At 40.5% G+C, this 7,232-nt stretch overlaps 1 pseudogene; it reads right to left on the reverse strand.

The window, feature by feature from the left end:
• Positions 1-6,877: 6,877 nt before the first annotated feature.
• On the reverse strand, positions 6,878-7,030 carry LOC146862917 (5.8S ribosomal RNA; annotated as a pseudogene).
• Positions 7,031-7,232: the final 202 nt, after the last annotated feature.

Below are 7,232 nucleotides of genomic sequence, written 5' to 3' on the forward strand. Positions count from 1 at the left end.
CTTCTTACACATTTAAAGTTTGAGACTAGGTACAGTTCCAAATCTGTAATCATTCACCACTGTACCAGACATAACTTGGGTTTCAGAGCACCAGCCATCCTGATGGGAACTTCAGAAGCAACCAGTTACTAGATGGTTTAATTAGTCATTCCCTCTTATACCAAGGTCCGAAGACTGATTGGTATGTTAGGACTGCTGTGGAACTCCACCAGAGTTTCCTATGGCTTCACCATGTGCAGGTATAGTTCATCATCTTTAAGGTCCTGTCACAAACAGTCATGTTCCACCTCCCCAACAGAGTGGGTGAGACACAAACAACGATGGGACTTCACCTCATCCGGCACACACCTTCCCTTACCTTCATTGCCCAACAGGGTTTCAGTCAACTCTCCGACTTGACTTGCACATGCCTTAGACTCCTTGGTCTGTTTTCCAAGATGAGCTATGCGACAACCTGGTCTTCTACTGCTCAGCATGGGACTACCCACTGGCAGTGCAAAGCAATCAGGGCACAGTGAGTGCAGTCCATCCTAGTCTACAGTTGCGCAGGAGTAGGGTGCCCGGTTCCATGTTCCCCATTTCAGCGTACCCTGAGAGGGGATGGGGTGGTTGTCAGGAGAGCACGGGGATGATCGATCTCCCTCTGCTCTCCCTCTAACTTTTAACTCATATAAAAATAAAATATATACATATATCAATAATTTAAAACAAAAAAATATTTAAAAAATTAATTAAAACTTTAAACTATTAAAACAACTTTACAACGTATATTTCGCAACACAAAAAATACAACAGTAGGGAAAATGTTGGATAGCGATCAATTAAATTTACTATTCCAACTGCAATAGGTGCAAGAGTAGGGAAAGTGTTGGATAGCGCAGGGGTAAAAATTACTATTCCCACTCCAAAGAGTGCAACAGTAGGGAAAGTGTTGGATAGCAGAGGGGTAAAATTTACTATTCCCACTCCATTGAGTGCAAAAGTAGGGTAAATGTTGGATAGCACAAGAACTAAATGTACTATTCCAACTCCAGTGATTGCAATAGTAGGGAATATATTGGCTAGCAGAGGAGTACAATTTACTCTTCCCACTCCAGTGAGTGCAACAGGAGGGAAAGTGCTAGATAGCGGAGGGGTAAAAATGACTATTCCCACTCCAGTGAGTGCAACATAGAAAGTGCTGGATGGCGAAGGGGTAAAAATTACTATTTCCACTCCAGTGAGTGCAACAGTAGGGAAAGTGCTAGATAGCGGAAAGGTAAGAATTACATTACCACTCCAGTGAGTGCAATAGTAAGGAAAGTGTGGGATAGCGGAGGGGTAAAAATTACTATTTCCAATTTCATTGACTGCAACAGTAGGGAAAGTGCTGGATAGCGGAAGGGTAAAAATTACTATTCCCACTCCAGTGAGTGCAACAATAGGGAAAATGTTGGATAGCGGAGGGGTAAAAATTACTATTCCCACTCCAGTGAGTGCAACAATAAGGAAAGTACTGGATAGCGGGGGGTAAAAAGTGTACGATTGCCACTCCAGTTAGTGCAACAGTAGGGAAAGTGCTGGATAGCGTAGGGGTAAAAATGACTATTTCCACTCCAGTGTGTGCAACAGTAGGGAAAGTGCTGAATAGCGGAAGGGTAAAATTCACATTCCCACTCCAGTGAGTGCAACAGTAGGGAAAGTGCTGGATAGCGGAAGGGTAAAAACTACTATTCCCTCTTCAAAGAGTTCAACAGTAGGGAAAGTGCTGGATAGCCGATGGGTAAAAATTACTATTCCCACTCCAGTGAGTGCAACAGTAGGGAACGTATTGGATAGTAGAGGGGTAAAAATTACTATTCCCTCTCCAGTGAGTGCATAGTAAGGAAAGTGCTGGATAGCGGATTGGTAAAAATTACTATTCCCACTCCAGTGAGTGCAACAGTAGGGAAAGTGCTGGATAGGGGAAGGGTAAAAATTACTATTCCCTCTCGAGTGAGTGCAACAGTAGGGAAAGTATTGGATAGCAGAAAAACAAAAATCACTGATAACATTTAAACAATAATAATTAAAAATAAATAATCTTACAAATAAATAAACAATTACATATATTAAACATATAAAAGAACACATATTATAATGTGAATGACAACAAAACCTGAGATAAAAAAATAATAAATACATTTATAAACAATATTTATTTAAATGGAACAAATATCCACAAACAAACAATTCATTTAAAACATAAATCTATTTATTTTATTTCCTACCCTATAGCACCACACCAATAAAAAAAGACATCAGCATTTTTATTGAAATGTATTACATAATTAACATATTAATAATTAATTAAAAATATACGATTAATAAAACATTAATTGAGTACACATACTTTAACACTATAATATCCACAACGCACACCTCAAATTAATTCCACAATTCACGATTATTAATTACTAATTAATTTAATAAAATACCAAATAATTAATAATTCCTCAATAAAAAATAAATTACTTCCCACCCTTCACACCATTTAAACCTATAAGCACCACAACACACACCTACAATTAATTGCACAATTAACATAATTAATTACTAATTACCTAACTCAAATGAATTAACAACTGATTAATAATTCATCAATAAAAAATAAATTACTTCTCACCCTTCCCACCATTTACAACTATAAACACTACAGCACACACCTAAAATCAATTATACAATTACCATAATTCATTACTAATTAACTAATTTAAACTAATTTACAACTATTTAACAATTCATCAATAAAAAAATACTTCCCACCATTTACACCTATAAACACCACAACACACACCTAAAATTAATTACACAATTACCATCATTAATGACTAATTAATTAATTTAAATTAACAACTTAATAATAATTCATCGATAAAAAATAAATTACTTCCCACCCTTCAAACCATTTACACATATAAATACTACAAAACACACCTAAAATGAATTACGCAATTACCATAATTAATTATTAATTAATTTAAATGAATTAACAACTAATTATTAAACAGTTAATAATAAATTAATTTACACATTTAAAACTAGAACAGCACCATTTAACAAATATTAATAAATAAAAATTATTCAATACATTTTATATAATTAAATTACTTCCCGCTCACCCACGAGAGAAACATGTATTAGTGTCCTGATACCTGTCAGGTTTCCTAATATTATCCCTATTCCTGAGGTTATACCTCTTTTCAGAGGGCTCCTGTGGAGGAGATCTACCTCGGGATTGAGATCTGTTCTCTTTAAAGTTTTGTTGTTTTTTATTGTCTCACTTCTTTTTAGTTGAAGCAGGTGTCTGCTTGGAAGTGTCCTTTTCAGAACTGCCTATCAGATGTAGTTTTAAAGCGTGTCCACCCAAACTGTCTCTGCCTATTTCTGCATAAGCAGTTTCAATTATTTTTGATAGTTCGTGTTCCTGTTCTAAAGGACTGAACTCCCTTAGGCGTTGGCGAATAGCCACTGCAGCAGCTTCCCCTTTAATATTTGCTAATATTATAGCTGATACCGGGGCATAGTCACCTAGTAACTTCATCCCTCAGTTTAGAACAGGCTCTGCTCCATACTTATTTTGTATTAATCTCAATTCATCTGGTATCACTGCTAATGACAAGGATACCATGAGTTCTGGTATAAATGGCAACACAGACTGTACCCCAAGTGGTACAATCTTCTGCTTGTGGTCTTATCCCCATGGGCAAGCAGATTGTTAGTATTCTGTGTTTGTCATAGGGGTAGTATTTGGGAATACTGTCTCTAATTGTGTTATTTTCTGAGCTACCCAGAATGGCATTTGTTCATGTTTTGTGGGCTTTTTGCCCATCACTGCGTGTAATGTTTGTGGTGTGATTTTAGTTTCTGTACCCTGAGCTTGAGTTCCATTTGTTGCAACTATTGCCGATTGGACTATAAGTGTCCTCATGATGAATTGCATCAGAATCCTGTATATTTTTATCACTTCTTTGTGTTCTGTGAGTAGGTCTCCTACTGGCATTGTTTCAATGTCAGGATGTGATGTGAGGGCTGCTAATATTGGCTGTGTTGCCCCTTCTCTTCTGAGCGAGCCGAGTCATACTCTTCTTCGTATGTGGGGTAGGGTGCCTTTAAACAAGTTTAAGTGTTCCTGGTACGTGAGTGGAACCTCAATGTCCTCAAATGGACAGTATTCCGCTGGTTCATCTCCTTCTGTGTAGGAGTGAAATGTTTGTGTTCTGACATTTGCGGCTGGGAATGTAACCCATAAATAAAATACCTCTGTTCTGTATGATTCATGTGCCTCAATCACGAAAGCTACTATGCCACCCTTAGGTGTTAAACCATGGTCTAATAATTTCAGGGTGACTGTATTTCTGAATTGTTCTTCAATTTGTATTGCATCTGCATCTTCTTCATCTGAGAGGTGCAAATTATGCACAACTACACCTGTGTTCTCCGTGCCTTCAGTCACTTTTTAGAGGATGAAGTATTTTTCAACGAAACTAAGCTGAGGTGTTTTTGCACAATTTAGGAACAATGTGTCCTTCAAGCTTGATTAACCAACAGCCAATATAAAGGATTTTTCGCCTACTCAGCTGTGGCGGAGTTTGTGCCTACCCACTCCAGACGTCTATGGTGTTTTGTGAGTCAGGGTCTCTGAGAAAAGCACAACTGAACTACTCAGATTCTACTGTTAAATAAGTACCCAGCCAACGTTAGAAGAGCCATGCCGTGTAGTTCCTCTATACCCTATACAGGATCTGCGTGTTTGGATAACATAAACTGTGGGATTGGTGGCAGACTGGTTTCATGCATCCCCACCGGATATGTTAGCCTGTCTGTATCAGCTAGCTCAAAGTGCCACTATAATCTCCTCTTACCAAGGAGGGAATAGATTCTGGCAACCTCAGAACATGACAACCCTGATCCCTCAGAATCGTGGAAACAATATACTACCTTTCGCTCAGTCACTCGTGCTAACTTAGTTGGTCTCAGAGATACACTGAATAAACATACTGGGCGTTTTGTCAATAAGAATTTATTGAACAGTTGTTATTCTAGTGTAGAATAGATGAGCTGTAACAACCATTAGACAGTAGCAGAGATATATGATTAGCAGTACTACGAAAGTAAAGGGAAGGTACAGTTCCACCATTTTGCAGTAATCCTGAATATATACAAATACATAGAATACATGATAAAAAGTGCGTACTCCTATGATGCCTCCCTAACTAGATGTACCTAAACTTACCTAGCATCTGTGCAGGTGTTATGCCAAGAATCCCTCTAGGATCTAGTCAACCCCATTACCTTAGAATGAGAGAATATGGGACCCCATCCTGGTCTCGAGTTCGACACCCTGCGAGGGATGTTAGACCACTGCGAGCTGGAGCATCTGCATGCAAGAACCTCAGCATCTCTGGTCACTGTGTCAGCCGGGAAGTCACGGTCTCCTCTGTCTTTCTAAGCAAGACATGATGTATATATACCCATAGGTCTCCCCAGTGGTCCTACCTTGCTGTGTTACTGTGTCGGTCTAAAGGATGATGTCAGACCATAACTTTATACAGAGATATTTTACAGGAGATGGTAGTCCTGCTGTGCTTCCAAGAAACCTCATGCATAATATATGAGATTCGAACTAGGGAAAAACCCGCGTTCTGAATGCAGTGTCGTATCTAGGTAAAAGGTCAATCCCTAAGAACTGTTATGTATGTTATGTAGGGAAGAATATAGGTGAAAGGTTGCAATGCTACCTGCGCCTATATAGGGCACCTATATGGAATATAACATTACCATTAGGCCTGGATGCGCTCCGCGGAGTTCCGCCAGCGGGGGAGTCTATTTAGTTGCGCTGCTCATACTGATTTTTAGCACTGGGAGTTTATCCCATGCTGTAAAATCAGCAAGAACGCTCTATGTGTAATGTCAGAAGGCTCTGCTGGTTTCTGCTGATCGAGTGAACATTCTACTCGAGCAGCAGCTTCCTAACAGCGAGCGGCAAATTTCTCAACGTGAGTGGTCATGACTTGCGGCGACTGCCACATTGATAAATCTCGCTGGGAGATGGTCTATTGCATGTTTTTTTCTGGTGAGCGATCGGCAACTTTACTTTGGCAAGCCGCTTGAGAGAAAAATCTCTGCTCTATGTAACTTCACAAAGCTTTTCATAACTCCACACTCCACACGCAGCATGGAGTGGGCAAATTCTGCGAACTCCACCAGCAGAATTCTTAGGCCACCCCTACTCATTGTACTTGTAGGCTATTGGTCTTGCACCCTAATTTAGCTTTGCATGGAGTTTACCACCCGTTTCGCGTTGGAGTTTCCAAGTAACCTCACTCCAAGAAGACCTAATCTCAGTGTCCTTGATGCCACAACTGGTTTAACACCATCCATTTTGCAAGCCTCGATCAGAAGGACTTTGGCCCCCCGAGCGACACAGGGGAGTCGGTTTATTGACTGCTACATTTTCCACACCTACTACTAAGCTTTTTAGGTTCTGGTCTTTTTCCTCTTCACTCGCCGTTGCAGAGGAAACCATGGTTAGTTTATTTTCCTCCACTTAGATTCAGTGGGTGGTCATGTTGGATTTGAGGTCATAGTTGAATGCCAGAGCATAGGGGTGCTAGACCATTTCACTGGGCTGCAGAAGGAGGGATACTCTTTTGCCCAGATCGGTACCCAAAGAACAGGGGACTAGCATGGAAACCAGCACACATGGGCACTGGAACTTTCCAGCCATAACTGTGGAAGTGGGCACCCAAGGTGGTGCATGAGAGCAGTTGTGGAACATCAGAGGTCAAAGGGAACAGTGCCCCTGCTACAGGCCCTGCTGTGCCCTAGGAGTGCCCCAGGGAAATTGATTTTCAAGCGACCCTCAAACAGGTGTAGCTCTAGAAGGAACCTGAGCCACAAGGTGTATTTGAAGAGTCTATGATCAATGTGTCCTGTAATGTACACTAATTCATGCAGTTAGCTGCATTCTTCAATGACGAGCAAGCTGAGTGATATACCACCAAGAGTCACAGGCAGATTTTGCAATGTTTGCCCAACTGCTGGTGCAAAAAAGGTGGGAGGAATTTGATACTAGCCATCTACCACCTGTGGAGTGAGATTGCCCAGCACCCTGTCAGGCTTCACCTCTGGAAGTTGGCATTCAAGATTTAAAGTGTTTCCAAATGCTTGGCATAGGAGCCCCACATCGCCACCATGGCAGGCAGGCAAGC

Source organism: Triturus cristatus, chromosome 2_2 (genome assembly GCF_964204655.1).
Source record: "Triturus cristatus chromosome 2_2, aTriCri1.1, whole genome shotgun sequence".
Lineage (NCBI taxonomy): Eukaryota > Metazoa > Chordata > Amphibia > Caudata > Salamandridae > Triturus > Triturus cristatus.